This window comes from Syngnathus floridae, unplaced genomic scaffold, assembly GCF_059516105.1.
Source record: "Syngnathus floridae isolate MCC-2025c unplaced genomic scaffold, RoL_Sflo_1.0 HiC_scaffold_37, whole genome shotgun sequence".
NCBI lineage: Eukaryota > Metazoa > Chordata > Actinopteri > Syngnathiformes > Syngnathidae > Syngnathus > Syngnathus floridae.
The window spans coordinates 365,262-384,197 of NW_028284066.1; the positions used below are offsets into that span (position 1 = coordinate 365,262).

The 18,936-nt window shown below is 45.9% G+C and overlaps 4 long non-coding RNA genes across 4 annotated transcripts in view; 1 reads left to right on the plus strand and 3 right to left on the minus strand.

Annotated features, from left to right (window-relative positions):
* Window positions 1–1,855: 1,855 nt before the first annotated feature.
* LOC148378578 (uncharacterized) lies at window positions 1,856–2,365 on the plus strand. Its single transcript, XR_015855775.1, has 3 exons — window positions 1,856–1,962; window positions 2,107–2,217; window positions 2,283–2,365. It is a non-coding gene; the product is annotated as an uncharacterized LOC148378578 (long non-coding RNA).
* Window positions 2,366–5,046: 2,681 nt separating this feature from the next.
* On the minus strand, window positions 5,047–5,540 carry LOC148378579 (uncharacterized). The gene is made up of 3 exons (XR_015855777.1): window positions 5,364–5,540; window positions 5,178–5,243; window positions 5,047–5,116 (listed from the first exon to the last, which is right to left on the minus strand). It is a non-coding gene; the product is annotated as an uncharacterized LOC148378579 (long non-coding RNA).
* A 182-nt stretch (window positions 5,541–5,722) lies between these two features.
* On the minus strand, window positions 5,723–6,218 carry LOC148378580 (uncharacterized). The gene is made up of 3 exons (XR_015855778.1): window positions 6,154–6,218; window positions 5,872–5,934; window positions 5,723–5,785 (listed from the first exon to the last, which is right to left on the minus strand). It is a non-coding gene; the product is annotated as an uncharacterized LOC148378580 (long non-coding RNA).
* A 7,354-nt stretch (window positions 6,219–13,572) lies between these two features.
* LOC148378581 (uncharacterized) overlaps window positions 13,573–18,936 on the minus strand; it is an 81,119-nt gene continuing 75,755 nt past the window's right edge. Inside the window, exons 2-6 of the long non-coding RNA XR_015855776.1 lie at window positions 15,798–15,991; window positions 15,560–15,673; window positions 14,212–15,328; window positions 14,057–14,127; window positions 13,573–13,920 (exon numbers count right to left, since the gene is read on the minus strand). This is a non-coding gene — a long non-coding RNA (uncharacterized LOC148378581). The remainder of the gene's footprint in view (window positions 13,921–14,056; window positions 14,128–14,211; window positions 15,329–15,559; window positions 15,674–15,797; window positions 15,992–18,936) is intronic.

An 18,936-nucleotide genomic window follows, 5' to 3' on the forward strand; every position in this document is an offset into this window, starting at 1 on the left:
CTTGCAGTACGCATGACTTAGTTCGTTGCTGGAGGAAGGTAGCACAAAAACAGTTTTGAACTTTGAACGAGTGCTTGTGTGTGTGTGTTGCGGGGCGTTTTCAGTCTCAGGAGGATCGGGACACGCGACGGTTTCATCTGAAAATCGCTGAGCTCAGCGCAGTCATCAGGAAACTGGAGGATCGAAACGCCCTGCTTTCTGAAGAGCGCAATGAACTGGTAATTTATTGACGGCACGCTTGAAGGTTTGCGCTACGTTTGATGCGCGCCATCCAGCGAGGCACCCATTGCGCTTGCTTATTAGTTGAGCGGCGCGGCGAGTCGGTTGCCTGGTAGATGTCTTTTATTGGGAGCCAAAGCCACGATTCCGTTCAAACCGATGCAAAAGGAATGGATACGTTCTGGCCCGCGTGTTGTGCGTCTTTCACATCCCGCACTTCATGCTTGCAGCTAAAGCGACTGAGAGAAACAGAAAGCCAGTTTCTGCCACTCCTGTACAAAAACAAACGCCTGAGCAGGAAGAATGAAGAACTCTCGCTGGTGCTGTGTCGCCTTGAAAACAAAGTGCGCTTTGTCACCCAGGAGAACGAGGAGATGGCAAGCTTGGTAAGTCGACGCGGACAACGGCGGCGTGCCAACAGAGTCCACTGCATTTGTGTTCCACAGAGAAGGCCTAGTTCGCTCAATGACCTGGACCGCGGTTGCGGCCAGCAGGACGGTGAAATGGAGTTCCTTCAAGTTGTGGAGCAGCGGCACATCATCGACGACTTGTCCAAGGTCTTCAGGCAGGCGACTCGGTGCACGTACGGCAGCGCCGCGCTCGCTCGCTGTCGCCAGGAAACCTTTTCCGTCCAAAGCTTGGCCGGCGGCCGCCATCCAAAAAATTGGCCCCTTAAATTCCGACCTTTCAAGCAGGAGCATTGTGCGCAAGCGTTTGAACACGCTTTAGACTTGTTTTGCCGTTTTCAGCAGCTCAAAGCTCCCGTTTTGTCAGTGCCTTTGCCACTCGCTGTGCGCTGAAAACGACGGACTTGCCCGGCTGCTCAGCCCGTCAACCATGAGCCGCGAGCGCGACGTCATTGTCCGTAGGCAGCTAGTGGCAAAATGCACCCTGTTAGAGTTGCGCTCGCTCCAACTTATTTTGCAAGAACCACACGGGAGACAAGTAAGTTCTTTTGGACACCTGCAGGTGGAGAGTCCATCCGTTGTACGAATGAAGTCTGACTCTCGGCTCCTGCACGAGCATTTTAATTAAGAGAAACAGGGTGGGTGTAAGAGTGGATTGAATAGAGGAAGCCCTTGACCTCTAGTCAAAACATAGCAAGGGGTGTTTTACGACTTTGTGTAGGAAGGGATAAGCGATAGGGATAAATAAGGGATAAATAATATTATTTATTACAGGTCGCAGTCAAAGTCAAAGCAACACAATGATACGATAAAGATAATCTGGAAAACCCTGACACACCCTGTAGTTGTCACTTTTGGAAAAGACGAGCGTCCCTCCAATCATCGCCGGTGACGTGTTTTTCAGGCTCTGGAGACAGGAGCTCATGTCAGAAATGTCATTGTGAGTCGCGTTTGTTTCTGCGCCGGAGCCGTTCGTTCCCTTTGCATCCAAAGAATCTCAAAGGCGGATTATTTGTGTCGACAGGAGAGAGATTTGCTGCTACGATACCGACGTCGAGAATCTCTGAGGAGGAACAAAGCGTGAGGTCCTGCAAGGTGAGTCTGTTTGTTTGCGGCTGCTTGGTGTTGCGCAAGATGAAATGGCCTTTTTCTCGCTATCGTTCCTCTCGTCGATTCATCGTGAGGTGTCGCTTCAGTTTGTTCAGAGAGATGTTTGCTTCCGCGCCCGCAGGTCATCGAAACATTTTACGGCTACGACGAAGACGTGTTGGTGGACTCGGACGGATCGTCCTTGTCTTTTCACACCGACAGAACCCCCGACACGGAACCCGAAGAGGTAGCCCGCCATTTCTGCCAGCGTATTGGCACCAAACATTCCTCTTCAGCCTGGAATCGGACTCGTCTTTGCGTCGCGGGTGCTTTGTCGCCGGTCTGACTGATTCTGGTACTAGTGCTGTGTTGCATTGGTGTGTGCATGAAGAGGCGGAGCTTTGCTACCGCCAGCTGACGCAAGAATATCAAGCGCTGCAACGAGCCTACGCTCTGCTAGCCCAGACCAGCGAAGGGGACTACGACGCCAAGAGCGTACACGGTAAGTAACACTCGTTGTGTTTAAGGAGATTTACGTTTAATTAATGTTTAATTTCATTCCTTTAGGTTCCACGGTGTTTGTTGGCTGCAAGTTTTCCACTGCAAGAAGAGGCTCGTATCATTGACCAGGAGCGAGCTACAATGGTGAGTAGCCATAACATTTATGTTAAACACTTCCTATTTCATGTCTAACAGTACTTGATTTAACAAATAACCATAAATAAATACAGTGTGGGCACTGAAGTTAACATATGTGATTATACTGCCTAATCTGTCACCGAGTAGATTGTTGCAAAGTAATATAAGATCCAAAGTTGTAATTCAGAATAGTTTTCAAAAGAAGGCCATTAGAATTATATACAAGTCTGATTACCCTGAACATAACAACAAGCTATTAATTAAATCACAAATTCTTCAATTCAAAGATTTGGTAGATTATCAGACAAATAATGTCTAACAGTAATTGATTTAACACATCACGATAAGTAGATTGAGTGTGGGCACTCTCAAGTTAACATATGTGATTATACTGCCTAATCTGTTACAGAGTATGTTGTTGCCAAGTAATGTAGAATAGATCCAAAGTAGTAATCCAGAATAGTTTTGAAGAGGCCATTAGAATGATAAACAAATCTGATTACCTTGAACATAATAACAAGCTAAGTGTTTAATATGTCCTATGAAGTCAAAATTGGGCACCATCATGTGGTGAAATTTGGAATTGCATCACATCCAATTTTGCCTGGGAACAAACAGATTACATAAATCTTAGTTTTGAATAAGCCACTCCTTCTCAAACAAGTAAACTCTGCCCATTTTGCGCAGTAGATGTTCTGTTAATATCTAGTATTTATACAAAGTCATAATTTAAATTGCTTTCAACCTTCATTCATCGGTTCAACCAACATTACTCGCTCTTATTACCAACTTGTATTGATTTAACTAAGCGTTTAATACTTCCTATCAGGTCTCAAATCGAGATTTGGCAAAATACAATTTCAGCAAATCCAATTTTGCCAGGGAACAAAAATAGATTAAATAAACTAAATAAGTCCTCTTCCCATTAAATAAATCAGAAAAGTCTGTCTTGTAACCAGTCCTCTTCAAACAAGTAAAGTCTGCCCATTTTGTGCCGTAGATTTTGTGTCTATGCCTAGTATTTAAACAAAATTATCATTTAAACGACTTCTTTCCTTCATTCACTTTGGAAATTTGGAATTGCAGCAAATCGAATTTTGCCAGGGAACAAAAATAGATCAATTAAACTAAATAAGTCTTCTTCCCATTAAATAAATTAAAAAAGTCTGTCTTGTAACCAGTCCTTTTCAAACAAGTAAAGTCTGCCCATTTTGTGCCGTCGATTTTGTGTTAATGCCTAGTATTTATACAAAATCATAATTTAAAGGACTTCATTCCTTCATTCACTTTGGAAATTTGGAATTGCAGCACATCAAATTTTGCCTGGGAAGAAAAGTAGATTAAATAAATTTAATAAGTCTTACTACTTCCCATTAAATAAATTAAATACGTCTTACTTGTTCCCACTCCTTTTCAAAAAAGTAGTTTAAAACGAGGGCCCTTCACTCAATCTTTAACCTCAACCCCGCACGTTGTGTTGTATCTGTGAATGTTGGTTGTGGCCAAATGATAGTTTTCTTTCATTCGGTTAGGGTTAGGGTTAGGGTTAGGGTTAGGTATTTTGAGTTTTACTCGCTAAACCTTCCCCAAAGGGTCCGCCGACCCTGTCGGTTAGATAGAAGGCAACGGAAGGCACGGGCCTACGCATGTCTCACCAGTAAACCTCGCCGTACCAGGTCACATAAAATCTGGATTGGGTACGAAGGACGGCGAAGTGAGACTGCACTCCTGCCAGAACCTCCCCCGAGTAGCTGAGGCGCCACCCAGGTCTTCGGCCAGCAAGATGGAAATACAGTGAAAAGCGACAGAAAAGTACAGACCTATGAGACTACCCTTGTCTTAAATTGTGTCTATTAACTCTTAGTTGTGTTTGAACTAATATATTTTTTTATTATATATTGTTTTAAAACCAACCGTTTTGTTTACAAAGAGTCCCATTAAGTCATCCTTGTTGTGGGTAATTTGAACGTCATAATTTTGTAGACACGTCATCAGTAGTGGACCTTGGGGTCACAGAGTGTTTCGGCCATTATCACCAGACACCCTCGCCCAAGGGAGGCCCCGCCGGGGTTGATCGAGTCCCGGAGTGTGTCTACCTGGTCAATTAAAATTACAGTTATTTGTCAAGTCAACTGCCCAGCTTTAACGCAGACAGAAAAGATCAATAGGTCAGTCTTTGTCCCTTTTAATTTATTGATTCATTGAATTTAAACCATCATTACGTATGTTTGTATTTAACGCAGTGTTATATTATTTCATTCAAGTTTCTGGCCAAGTTTATCAGCATAATTGGAGGTCTGTCTGTAGTCCAATTGTGATGAAAACCCTTTAAACCATTATATCCATGCAATTAATATTATTTTATCAAAGGGACTGTGTTCGTATCATCTGTTTATCTGACATTTATCAACCGGAATAATCTAACCTTAGGAGATTGTCATTCCCAGCGCCACTTTCTTGGTTCACGGTGTCACTGTCAATGGCAAATTCCCATGATCCTCAGCGAAGTGTCACGGCGGGAGATTTGAGGGCGGCTTACCTTATGAGCCTGGTCCATGGAACACTTCCTGAAGTCCAACTCTTCATCCAGGTAGCCCTTCTGCTTGCAGAACATATCCTAGCACAGCTCAAGGTCAGAATTGTTGGGGCACATTGCCGGAGTTCCCCTTGGCTGATGTCGCGTGTCTGTCTACCTTCTCACTTTCAATGTCCAACATCTTCTGTTGAAGTGCTGACTTGGTCACTTTGATGTATTCTAACCACTGAGGAAAGGCTGCTGTCACATAAGCAGAATGCGAGAGCGTGCGTGGACGTGCGCGTTACCTTCTCCGCTAGGGTGAGAAGGGTCCTGGCGTGAATCACGACCACCTGCTCCTCGTTGGTGAGATTCTGCAAGAGCCCAAAGGCACAGCGTCAACAAGCTTCTTTCAGCGCAAAGCCTTCCAAAAGTCACATTTGAGCCGCCGAGTCTCGTGGAGTGCGAACATAAGGAGTTCGACATGCACTTACGGCGTTATAGCCCAGGATGTCCAGCTTCTTCATCAGATCACTGATGACGATGTCCGGGGGAAAGGCGCAAGGAGCAATGTAAGGTGTTCTGGGACCTCGGGTTAAGGTTAGGGTTGCGAGGGACGCCTTACGTACGCTCACGCCCTCGGCCTCGCAGTAGATCTGCAAAGGGCTGAGGCCGTCTGGGAAACAGACTTGCAGAAACTTCAAGACGGGGGAGCGCCACTCCCTCTCCTGAAAGGCAGAGGCATGCATCCGTCCGTCCGTCCGTCCGTCCGTCCGTCACATCTCTGGCCTCAACACGCTTGTGCGAGTCTTCCCACCTCCAGCTCCAGGATGCGGAACTCAAGCAGTTCGTTTTGGTCTCGGATATCCTGGATGTGCTCTTTCAGACGCGCTTCTTCCGCCTCCATCCGCCTGACCTGAAAAGACAGTCAGACCTCATCTGCGGGGCTTCCCGACGGGTGTGACGGCAAGCGACTCCGCCCAGCGCCTTTCTTTCCGTCACCTTTTCGGCCAACTGCTGATTGCTCTGACGCAGCAGCTGCTTCTCCTCCACCCACTTGACATTCTAGAAGAGACAAACGCGTGGACAGCTTTGGAATGTTGTGTCATTTTCATCCACAAATTCTTTGGTTGACTGGAAAATGACATTTGCTTTTATCCGCATTTTCCCAGCCACGTTCGGGGGGGGGGGGGGGGGGGTTGGTCCAGTAATGCCAGACGAATGAGTGACTGAAGAATGTAGCTATTTTGTCTGAGAAAAAGGTGTGCTCATTGATGAGCTTACCTGTCCTTGTTGCTTCAGCGCTGACTCCAGATCTGCTACTCTGCTTTGATAGTGACCCATTTCTACCATCAGCTTTTCTCTGGTCTGAAAGGAGGAGGAGGGAGGCTCCTCCTCCTCCTTTCAGACCAGAGAACACCCGAGGCTGGGTGAGAACGGGGAGGCTGCGACCCGGCCGGGGGTTGCGGGAAGGGGCGCCACCTTGATCTCTGTTAGGGTTTTCAGGTTAGTTTGATCCTATGATTATGTTGGAATGTAACCTGTAATAATTAAACTCGCTTGTCCTGTCTTAACGAAAGTAGTAGAACAAAGTGCTAAGATCTTTTGAACTGATTGACTAGCTGCAGAGGAAGCAATCAAAGTGTTTTGTTCACACAACATCGTGAAGGACCCCCTGCTGTGCTTTGATCAGCCAGGGGCTTCGGCCATTTGTCTACTCTGACCCCCACTCTCAACCCCCACTCTGTTTCTCTTAATAAATATCCCCTCGCAGGAACAAGGGTTCAGACTTCATTCCTTGAACGAGTGAACTCTGCACCTGCAGGTGTCTAAAAAGGACTTGCTTGTCTCCCGTGTGGTTCTTGCAAAATAAGTTGGAGTGAGCAAATCTCTAACATTTTGGTGCCGAAACCCGGGACCCTCATACCCGCTATCTGGCTGACGAAGGAGGACGTGCTGCATTGTCGACAAGCCAGCGTCCATTAGGAGGACCTGGAGAAGAACGTCCTGGGAAGAGAATTCTTCGCTGGGCCAGCATCTTAGGTCTGCCTTCGTCTGACAGAGGTGGATTGACGGGACCCGGCAGTGCAACGAACCAAGGGAACAAGTAAGTTAAAGGCCTTAAGTTGTGTGCACGAGAGCCAGCTTGGGTTCAAGTCCCAGTGGAATGAACAGGCTAAGAAAAGCAGAGCTTCTTTTTCGTTCATCGAAGAAGTGTGTAGACTCTTCTTTGTCTGTTTTTCCGAGCTGAGGGATCTGGCTTGGGTTAGAGTCCCAGTGGAAGGAACGTGCTAAGAAACACGGAGCTTCTTTTTTGTTAATCAAAGAAGGGCGTAGATTGTTCTTGGTATGTTTTTCCAAGCCAAAGAATAGCTTGGGTTCAAGTCCCAGTGGAAGAAACGGGCTAAGGAAAACAGAGCTTCTTTTTCTTAATTGAAGAAGGGCGTAGATTTTTTCTTTTGTCCGTTTTTCCAGCTGTTTGGAGGGTTTTACACTCATCCCTGGATAGGCCTAAAAAGCGCTGGAGTTTGTGTGATTGAGAGTGTGACTGGTAGGATAAATTGACTAAATAGCAGTTCTAGCATTGATCCACGGCAATAATACAGGCTAGTAATTTGTTGAAAGGTCAATTTAAACCTGCATTGAGGATCCTCAAACAAATAAATAAAGAAATAATAATAATAATATTTTTGAGAAAAAGAAATTGTATAACCTAAACCTACTAGAATTAATATGGGAAATAAAAACGGTAAATCTCTACCTCTTGACGGAGATGAGAAGTACATGGCGAGTAGATTTCTTAATTGTATGCAATATATGCCAAAGTGGATGAAAAAGTATGGAGTAGAAGGGAAGTTGAGAGTTGAAGTGTGGAAGATAGTAGTTGATGTTTTGGAAGAGAGTGTGGAAAGAAAGAAAAATGGGCTGAAAAAGAAAAGAAAAGAGAGAGAATTGGATTGTGCTAAAATCTGGTTAAAAGCTTCACAAGAGAGAAGAGAACAAATCCAAAAGACAAAAGATAGAAAGATGAAAGGTGATGAGGCTGAGACTATGTTTGTCAGGCCGGAAGACAATGAGGCCACAGTGCGCAGGCGCACTGCTGCGGCCGCGACTCCAGCCGACGCTGAAGGGGCAGCTCGAGCAGAGGAGCAAGAGGGGCCTTCCGCTCGTACGCAAAACTTGTATCCAAGCTTAACAAACCTGCATCCCCCCCCATATAACAGCAAAGGAAGTCAGGGTCACGCTAGTAGAAGTCCTGTACAAACAAGAAGTTTGACCACTGCTGCTAGATTTTCTCAAAATTTAGACAAGGTTGATGTATGCCCAATGATACAGGTGCCAAACCCTAATGTAGGGGAAGGCCAACTCCCACATACATATGTTTTCCGGCCATGGACTTTGGAAGAGGCAAGAAAAGCAGTTGAAGGGGGTATCCCTGTTGCTGAAGACCCAGATAAATGGGCAGAGGACATGGCTGGAATTATACATTCCTATAGACTGAATGGACATGAGGCAGGAGAAGCTGCAATGTCCTCCTTGGGAAAAGACTGGGCGAAGGTTAGAGGAAATTATACAGGTAGAAATAATCAAGGGCCTTTTCCCTATCCCATTGAGGAAAATCAATTGGGAGGGGAGTATGCAGCACAATGGAATGGTCTTGTGCAAAGAGTGCGAACTATATTTCAAAGACGAGCGAATTATGGTCATTTGGCAGGAATAAAACAGAAGCCTGGCGAAGATACTGATGATTTTCGTTTGAGATTTGAAAAAGAATTCAGGGTGCATAGTGGCATCCCATTCAATGATGCAGATGAGAGTGCTTATCAGCAACATCTTAAAATTCCGCTCCTCACTGGTTTCCCCCCTGACTTGGGCAGTTGGGTGAGAAAACACTTGGTGGAAGCGGACACTGCTTGGTTTACAAAAAACATGCAGTGGCCCAGAGACGCTGACAAAGGGATTGAGAAAGGCAAAAGTTTTGATGTATTTCATCTAGATGATGATAATGATCTAAATGAAGATACAACAATCTTCTACCAAAGTTCCCAAAGGGGCAGAGGAGGAGTTAGATACCAACAACGTCGCAAGCCACCATTCAAATCAAAACCCCCATCAGATTCAGACAATTGTTGGAACTGTGGGAGACGAGGACACTTTGCACGAGTGTCGTTCTGCAAAGCAATATCAATCAAAGGGTGCAGGAAGGGGCAGAGGAAAAGCCAATTTTTTTGGCATGACAAGCTTCCTCCTCTTTGACCGCTTATGCTCATACAGAGAAAGAAAGAATAGATGCCCATATGACAGCAATACATGTCATTGTCAGATTATTAGAATTTTTTTAGATTATTAGAAGTCTTGTCCATCCAAGAAGTATGACAATGCTGTTTGTATGCCCAAATTACAAATGACTAGAGCTCAATTTGTGTTACACTAAAGTTAAAATATGCAAATCAAGTGGTAAAGAAATGCAACTTGCTTCTAGAAGATAAATAAATAAAATTAGAATGTGCTGTCCTCGTGTGCACGGGAGGGACCAGCTCATGATCGATCACAGGAAATGGCCAGCCTGTGACGAATCATTGTTGCTGAGACCTACCTTCTGCACGCGAGAGCTGTGCATGTGTGTGCGTATGTGTTAAAGTTAAAGTTAAAGTCCCAAATTGATGAAGATTGGCTAAACTTTTAGTATAAAGAAATTTGCTAGACTGTTGTCTATTCAATTTACACCGCAGAACAGAAACAATTTTGACAGATAAAAATGAGAGGAAAAGAGAGTAACCTGTTTGCGAGCAGAAACTAATCCACACTAGTGCATGTTAAGTGTCAAGCCCACATGAGAAATTCGAAGAAAAAAAAAATAAAAAATAAAAAAATAAAAATAAAAAACGACAGAACATGCTTTCAGGAATTGGAAGGAGCTAAATTGTGAATTTAAGATTTTGCAATGCTACATTTAATAGGAATAATTGATTGGTTGTGTTATAAGATTATACAAAATTCTAAATTCAAGCTAAATCTGAGCGATTGAGTTCTTCAAATTTAAAAACAAAGAAAAAAATTCAGATTAATTTGCCAGTTGTTTGTTTTAGTTAAGTTTTTTTTGGACTGGTGGATTGTTCTACCAGGAAACCTGATTGAAAATGATATATGAATGTTGTGTGGTGAGCTTGGATGAATTGGGACCAATGTGATAGTATGACTCCTTTTTGGAGACTGTGTGAGATGCATATGATGAGCATTGATGAATGATTGCCTGAATGAGAGGTTGAATGGTTGAAGTCGTTGGTGACTACTATAGAAAATTAGTAGAGCGACTGTGATGAAAGAGTGATTTTGAGCAGGTTGAATGTTAGAAAGAAACACGTAGCTTTTGGATTGATAATTAACTAGAGAAAAAACTGGAGAATCGGTAACACATGTAGAAGATGTGTGAACTGAGAAATTGAGAAGCGTTTTGGAAAGAAAGTCAAATTAAATGATGATGGTATGATCGTATGTAGTACAGAACGCGTTCTCCCAAAAAGTTTGTCAAGGTGTGAGGCATGGGCGTTGCCAAGCCTCAAAAGGAGGGAGTGAGTAGGACAGATAGAGGAAGATAGTAAGAATACAACACTTTATGACAATGAATTTTCGAATACATTTGGTGTTATACTGTGGTAAATTTTTTGTTCTGGTGTAGATAGGTTAGCAACACGAGAGATTTAGAGGTTCAAAAGAAAGACAGTTAAAAGAAAACATTTTTGATTTGGACAATTGCAGGCTAACAGGAACATGAGAACGATAAGAACTACGAGGTGGGATCCAATTTCTTTGGGGAGATTGAGAATTCACAGCACCATACTCTAAGTCACATTTTTGAGCAAGCATGACAACATGTGAGAGGTCAAGACATACAGACCAGGGCTTGATGTGGAAAGCAGACCTCGATGAGTTGATTTTCAATAATGATACTGAAGACAACATACTGTCCGATTAAATTGGAACTATAGATAAAATGTAGCTCAAAAAAAAAATAGGATGAGTTGCAGGATTTACAATATAAAAACGAGATCGCTGTTATTAGAAGAATTTGAAGTTTGGTAAACAAACGTTACCAGCAAATTGATGGAAGCAGCTACATTTGGAAATAGTCTTACAAGTTTGATGTCCCAGCCTGTCATTCTCAGTGTCAGGGTCCCTGAAACCCAATCCGAGACTTCACCTGCAGCCGTGAACAACTACAAAATGGTGCCTGGCTCTGAAGCACCTTTGACCTTTGGCGAAGGACAAGAAAAGACTGCTGTTGTGCTTGGAGAAGGACAAGTACACTCCGGAGGACAGACAACATCCTCGGGGACGGGAAAAGACAGTGAAAAGCGGAGGAACTCACAATGATGAAAATTGACTCATTTGAACAATGGACTCATTCAAGAGTGATGGATGGGGTCGCTCTGAAGCAACAACAAAAGAACACGAACTTGAGAGGGTGAAGTGCAGCAAAAAGATATGGACTTGGAGTGTCCGACAACCAAATCGCACTCCTTGCTACGGCGTTACCAAATTTGGTGAAGCTTGGTTCAAAGTGGAAGGGAGATTCATTGTGCACTGAGTTTGACAGAACTGAGGAGATTTGATAAATAAATAAATAAAAATTTGAAAAATACGTAGGGCTACAGAGAAAAGCATTATAATCAGAGATTGAACGGATTTGGATAAAACAAATAGGCTAAAACGGTAGGAAACAAGAGCAAGATCTGATATTTTGGCTCATCAAGCTTAAGACGTAGAGGTCGAGTTATATAAATTTTAGAACAGGACATTTGGCAGTCAGGAGGGAGCTAGGTTGCTCAATGTACCTACTCAATACAACAGTAAGGTTTTTTGTGCCACAGTGGAGGTTGGATGGTCAGAAAGTTAGGTACGTTCAATTTTTGACATTCACACAATCATGCATAGGAATCACAAGGCGACAGTTAACAAGACAATGACTGCAATAGGGGCCACCTACGACTGCACCGACATGAAAAAGTAGAAGCGAGAGAGCAGAGTATGGGATTATATGCTAAAACGTCTGCTATACAGTTGCCGATAGGAGATTCTATCAAAAGAAGCTACATGAGAGATGGATTAGAATCCCTTTGTGTGTGTGTGTGTGTGTGTGTGTTCACACCCTGTGTGGGTGTGAGCGTGTGAGGAGAAAGAAGGCATGGGTAAGACAATCTCTTTTAAACCAGGAGGCAATAAATGGGAACGCCCCTGTCATAAATAGTTTTTGGTTAAAGGGAATCATTAGGAGGTGTTCAAACTCTTCCCGCAAACACTCCTATTTGCCAGTTAAATGGGCACGACAATTGACTACGAGAGTTGCAAACAACAAATGAAGAGCAGTCCTTGGCAGATTATATGATCAGGACGCTCAAACTGTGTCAAAGACAAATTTACTGCCGCTTGATCTTTCCTCCTCACAGGTCGACAACCCCATCAATCCAGGAGACTGGGTCTACATCAAAGTCATCAAAAGAAGGAACTGGGCCAGCCACGACAGGAGGGACCATTCTAAGTCTTGCTGACTACACATCCAAGGTTGCAGGACCCACAAATGCATTGACGACGACTGCTCTCCAGGAGGGAACTGGATGGGAGCTTTGGACATCACCGCTGTGTGCCAGGATGAGAGAGCCGTTTTCAACGTGTAAGGGCTCTACTACCAACATGGCTACACCATCGAACGGAACATACTTCATACAGAATGGCTGGTGGCTTTGTGGTCACAAGGTTTATCCGATGCTGCCCGCCAACTGGACACGAGCGTGTGCGCCAGTGTGTGTGACAGACCTCACCTACAGACTACAACATCATCAGCTGACGAAAACGCGAGCACATATACAACTTCTTAGACGTGACAGATGTGATGATGATAATGAGACGTGGATTGCGTAGATGCTGTTCTGTTGAGCATGTTTTACGGAATCTTGTTGATTTGACCATCAAATATGCTTCGCAAGTAATAGATACGCTGATGTACTGTTTCTTTGTTTTTCTTTTTATTTTTTAATGATAGCATTCTGGTCGCCTGTGGCAACGGGGCCGTGTAAGAATTTTCCTGCTAATAACATCTGGCCAGCAGGTTTTTCGCTTACACAATAAGTTTGATCTGGGGTATTGAGGTAATGCCTCATCTTCACTGGATAGTGTTGCTATCATTGTTTGTTGTTTTTATTTTTACCATTCTGCTTTCTTCATTATACGTATATATGTTTTCTTGCTTGTCTTTGTTGTTTGGGGTGGCATAATCATATGATAAATCAGGAGGGAGATGTTAGGGTTTTCAGGTTAGTTTGATCCTATGATTATGTTGGAATGTAACCTGTAATAATTAAACTCGCTTGTCCTGTCTTAACGAAAGTAGTAGAACAAAGTGCTAAGATCTTTTGAACTGATTGACTAGCTGCAGAGGAAGCAATCAAAGTGTTTTGTTCACACAACATCGTGAAGGACCCCCTGCTGTGCTTTGATCAGCCAGGGGCTTCGGCCATTTGTCTACTCTGACCCCCACTCTCAACCCCCACTCTGTTTCTCTTAATAAATATCCCCTCGCAGGAACAAGGGTTCAGACTTCATTCCTTGAACGAGTGAACTCTCCACCTGCAGGTGTCTAAAAAGGACTTGCTTGTCTCCCGTGTGGTTCTTGCAAAATAAGTTGGAGTGAGCAAATCTCTAACAATCTCCTTCTCGGCGTCGTAGTCCCCTTCGCTGGTCTGGGCTAGCAGAGCGTAGGCTCGTTGCAGCGCTTGATATTCTTGCGTCAGCGAAGCTCCGCCTCTTCATGCACACACCAATGCAACACAGCACTAGTACCAGAATCAGTCAGACCGGCGACAAAGCACCCGCGACGCAAAGACGAGTCCGATTCCAGGCTGAAGAGGAATGTTTGGTGCCAATACGCTGGCAGAAATGGCGGGCTACCTCTTCGGGTTCCGTGTCGGGGGTTCTGTCGGTGTGAAAAGACAAGGACGATCCGTCCGAGTCCACCAACACGTCTTCGTCGTAGCCGTAAAATGTTTTGATGACCTGCGGGCGCGGAAGCAAACATCTCTCTGAACAAACTGAAGCGACACCTCACGATGAATCGACGAGAGGAACGATAGCGAGAAAAAGGCCATTTCATCTTGCGCAACACCAAGCAGCCGCAAACAAACAGACTCACCTTGCAGGACCTCACGCTTTGTTCCTCCTCAGAGATTCTCGACGTCGGTATCGTAGCAGCAAATCTCTCTCCTGTCGACACAAATAATCCGCCTTTGAGATTCTTTGGATGCAAAGGGAACGAACGGCTCCGGCGCAGAAACAAACGCGAGTCACAATGACATTTCTGACATGAGCTCCTGTCTCCAGAGCCTGAAAAACACGTCACCGGCGATGATTGGAGGGACGCTCGTCTTTTCCAAAAGTGACAACTACAGGGTGTGTCAGGGTTTTCCAGATTATCTTTATCGTATCATTGTGTTGCTTTGACTTTGACTGCGACCTGTAATAAATAATATTATTTATCCCTTATTTATCCCTATCGCTTATCCCTTCCGACACAAAGTCGTAAAACACCCCTTGCTATGTTTTGACTAGAGGTCAAGGGCTTCCTCTATTCAATCCACTCTTACACCCACCCTGTTTCTCTTAATTAAAATGCTCGTGCAGGAGCCGAGAGTCAGACTTCATTCGTACAACGGATGGACTCTCCACCTGCAGGTGTCCAAAAGAACTTACTTGTCTCCCGTGTGGTTCTTGCAAAATAAGTTGGAGCGAGCGCAACTCTAACAGGGTGCATTTTGCCACTAGCTGCCTACGGACAACGACGTCGCGCTCGCGGCTCATGGTTGACGGGCTGAGCAGCCGGGCAAGTCCGTCGTTTTCAGCGCACAGCGAGTGGCAAAGGCGCTGACAAAACGGGAGCTTTGAGCTGCTGAAAACGGCAAAACAAGTCTAAAGCGTGTTCAAACGCGTGCGCACAATGCTCCTGCTTGAAAGGTCGGAATTTAAGGGGACAATTTTTTGGATGGCGGCCGCCGGCCAAGCTTTGGACGGAAAAGGTTTCCTGGCGACAGCGAGCGAGCGCGGCGCTGCCGTACGTGCACCGAGTCGCCTGCCTGAAGACCTTGGACAAGTCGTCGATGATGTGCCGCTGCTCCACAACTTGAAGGAACTCCATTTCACCGTCCTGCTGGCCGCAACCGCGGTCCAGGTCATTGAGCGAACTAGGCCTTCTCTGTGGAACACAAATGCAGTGGACTCTGTTGGCACGCCGCCGTTGTCCGCGTCGACTTACCAAGCTTGCCATCTCCTCGTTCTCCTGGGTGACAAAGCGCACTTTGTTTTCAAGGCGACACAGCACCAGCGAGAGTTCTTCATTCTTCCTGCTCAGGCGTTTGTTTTTGTACAGGAGTGGCAGAAACTGGCTTTCTGTTTCTCTCAGTCGCTTTAGCTGCAAGCATGAAGTGCGGGATGTGAAAGACGCACAACACGCGGGCCAGAACGTATCCATTCCTTTTGCATCGGTTTGAACGGAATCGTGGCTTTGGCTCCCAATAAAAGACATCTACCAGGCAACCGACTCGCCGCGCCGCTCAACTAATAAGCAAGCGCAATGGGTGCATCGCTGGATGGCGCGCATCAAACGTAGCGCAAACCTTCAAGCGTGCCGTCAATAAATTACCAGTTCATTGCGCTCTTCAGAAAGCAGGGCGTTTCGATCCTCCAGTTTCCTGATGACTGCGCTGAGCTCAGCGATTTTCAGATGAAACCGTCGCGTGTCCCGATCCTCCTGAGACTGAAAACGCCCCGCAACACACACACACAAGCACTCGTTCAAAGTTCAAAACTGTTTTTGTGCTACCTTCCTCCAGCAACGAACTAAGTCATGCGTACTGCAAGTGTGTGATGAGGTGGCTTACGCTATGAAGAGGATTGCTAGTAGCGGCGTTGACCCCACTTCCAGGGTAGTTTAGGCCCGCCCTTTGGGAATCCCTCAGGGCAGCGATCTGCTGCTCGGCAGCCTGAGTCTGCAGCTGAAGGCGGTGGACGTGGCCGGCCCCAGGGCTTTATCCAAAACACTAACCGCTCTGTCTTTCAGCTTGATCTCATCCGTCTGGATGTACAAACGGGGAGCGCTCAGGCAGGCGGGCAAACTCATTTGCCAGATTTGTGACAAAAACAAAGAGAGCAACCGGCCAATTTTTTTCTTGAATCGACTAGAACACCTTTGCTGTGACAAAAGCGAAGCGAGCAACCGGACATTTTCTTCTTGTGAAATAGAATAGAATAGAATGCCTTAGGTGTCATTGCACTGCAGGTATACAACAAAATTGGGAACATAGCCACGCACCGCGCATCTGATCAGTCCTACCAGTCGGCGGATCTCCCTCTCGCAGTCTCTCTTGGTTCGGCTCAGCTCCTCCCGATGCTGGTGATGAGCCGATCGGAGCTCGGCCGCTCGTGACTGCCAGGCCTGCTGGGCCGCTGCCAGGGCTTCTTCCGCGCTCCTGGTGGAGGCGACACCGCTCGGTCTCCCGACACCGCCGCGTCTCCTCCACCTCCGCCAGCAAAGCGCCCCCCCTCCTCACCTGAGCGGACATTGCGCCACACCGGGCCGTTGAGACCGCAACGGAGCGCCGCGACGCTTACTGGGGACAAGCTACACAATACGGTAGCGGCCGCACCGAAGCCCGACGTGGCGTGCGGATAGTCAGACACGGATAGAGCGGATCACCTTGTCCATGGAGCCGTCCCTCAGGCTGAGGACCAAGGCATTCAGTCGCTGGATCTCTCCATCTTTGATTTTGATCACTCTCATCAGCTCCATTTCATGCTGCCGCAGTAATGTCTCCCTGGTAATGGCTAACTCTTTCTGCTTCTCCTCATGGAGTTTGCTTTTGAGTTCCGTCATGGCGGCGGTGGCACGGTGGTGCTCCGCCCGCAGGTCCTGACTTCTCTCTCTCTCCAGACAGCTGACCTGACATGACTTAGACTTAGACTTAGACAAACTTTATTGTCATCTTTTCTGCACATGGTGCATACAAAACGAAATTCCGTTGCATACGTCTTACAACAAAGTAGTGATATTGCAGTTGAATAGAAGTAACATATCCTATGAAAAAATATATATATACATATACTATATATATATATATATATATTAAAAATAAGTATAAAGTGCAGCAGTGATAATTATGCAAGAGTGCAAGTAGGCAAAACAGTATTCAAGAGTGTGCAGAGGAATGCTAAACAATGTATTAAACTTCTATTTAAAGGGTTTATACAAGTTCAGTAAAGTTGGTAGTGCGAGATAGTGCAAGATAGAGGTCCGTAGTGTCATAAAGTACAGTTCTGTGAATGTGTGATGCAGAGTTCAGTTTAGAGCTCAACAGTTCTAGTGTTCAACAGTCTGATGACAGCAGGGAAAAAGCTGTTGCAGAACCTGGTGGACCTGCAGCGGATGCTGCGAAACCTCTTCCCAGAGGGCAGCAGGGAGAACAGTCCATGGTGGGGGTGTGATGGGTCATTGATGATGTTACGGGCACGGGATATGCAGCGCTGAGATGAAATGTCCTGAATGGAGGGAAGAGGAGCCCCTATGATCCTCTCTGCTGTCCTCACCACTCTCCTCACGTTCTTCCAATCGGAGGCGGTGCAGCCTCCACACCACACAGAGAGACAGCTTGTCAGAATGCTCTCTATGGTGCTCCTGTAGAACGTCCTCATGATGGGTGGGGGCAGGTGGGCTTTCCTCATCCTCCGCAGGAAGTACAAGCGCTTCTGTGCCCTCTTGACCAGTGCCGTAGTGTTCATAGTCCAGGTGAGGTCTTCTGTGATGTGGACCCCCAGGAATTTGGTGCTGCTGACCACCTCCACAGCTGAGCTGTTGATGATCAGTGGAGCGTGGTGAGGCTGTTTTTTCCTGAAGTCGACGATGATCTCCTTCATCTTCTCCTCATTCAGGATCAGGCTGTTTTCTCTGCACCAGCCCACCAGCTGCTCCACCTCCTCTCTGTAGTCCAGGTCGTTGTTGTCTCTGATGCGCCCCACCACCGTTGTGTCGTCTGCTGACTTCACGATGTGATTGGTGGTGAACCTGAGGACGCAGTCGTGTGTCATCAGGGTGAACAGCAGGGGGCTCAGGACGCAGCCCTGAGGGGAGCCTGTGCTGAGGGTGATGACATCAGAGGTGTTCTGTCCGACCCGGACTGACTGAGGTCTGTTGGTGAGGAAGTCTAGCAGCCAGTTGCGAAGGGGGGTGTTGAAGCCCAGGTGTTCCAATTTTCCTACCAGATGCTGTGGGATGATGGTGTTAAACGCTGAGCTGAAGTCCAGGAACAGCCTCCGCACATGGGTGTTCTTCTCCTCCAGGTGAGCCAGGCTCAGGTGAAGAACGGAGGAGATGGCGTCCTGAGTGGAGCGGTTTTGCCGGTCGGCAAACTGGAACGGGTCAAATAATAGGGGGAGTCTGGAAACGATGTGACCTTTAAGCAGCCTTTCGAAGCACTTCATCATAACCGGAGTCAGTGCAACAGGCCGGTAATCATTAAATGAGGTGATTTGAGGTTTCTTCGGCACCGGAATGATGGAGGCAGTCTTAAAGCACGCCGGCACTGTGGCTTGGCCCAGCGAGGTGTTAAAAATGTCTGTGATGACCCCAGCCAGATGACTTGCACATTCCCTGAACACACGCCCAGGAATGTTGTCGGGGCCAGGGGCCTTATGGGGGGACTCTCCTCAGGATCTTAGACACATCGGCGGAGTCAATACAAACCTGAAAAAAGGAAACATAAACACAAAATTGAATATAAACTAAAAAATGGTTGGAAGTAAATATTTACATTATCAAAAAACAATACTTACCTGATACAAACCTGAAAAAAGGAAACACAGTTATACTTACCTATGCCGAGATCACATATTCACGCCCAATCGGTGCCTGCAAGAAAAGAAACAGAAATTCACAAGAGCGAAAACAACAAGTTAATAAGCTAAAATAAGTAGATGGGAAATTATCCGGAACGAAACGCAAATTGCTGACATGAAACTATATAAGGA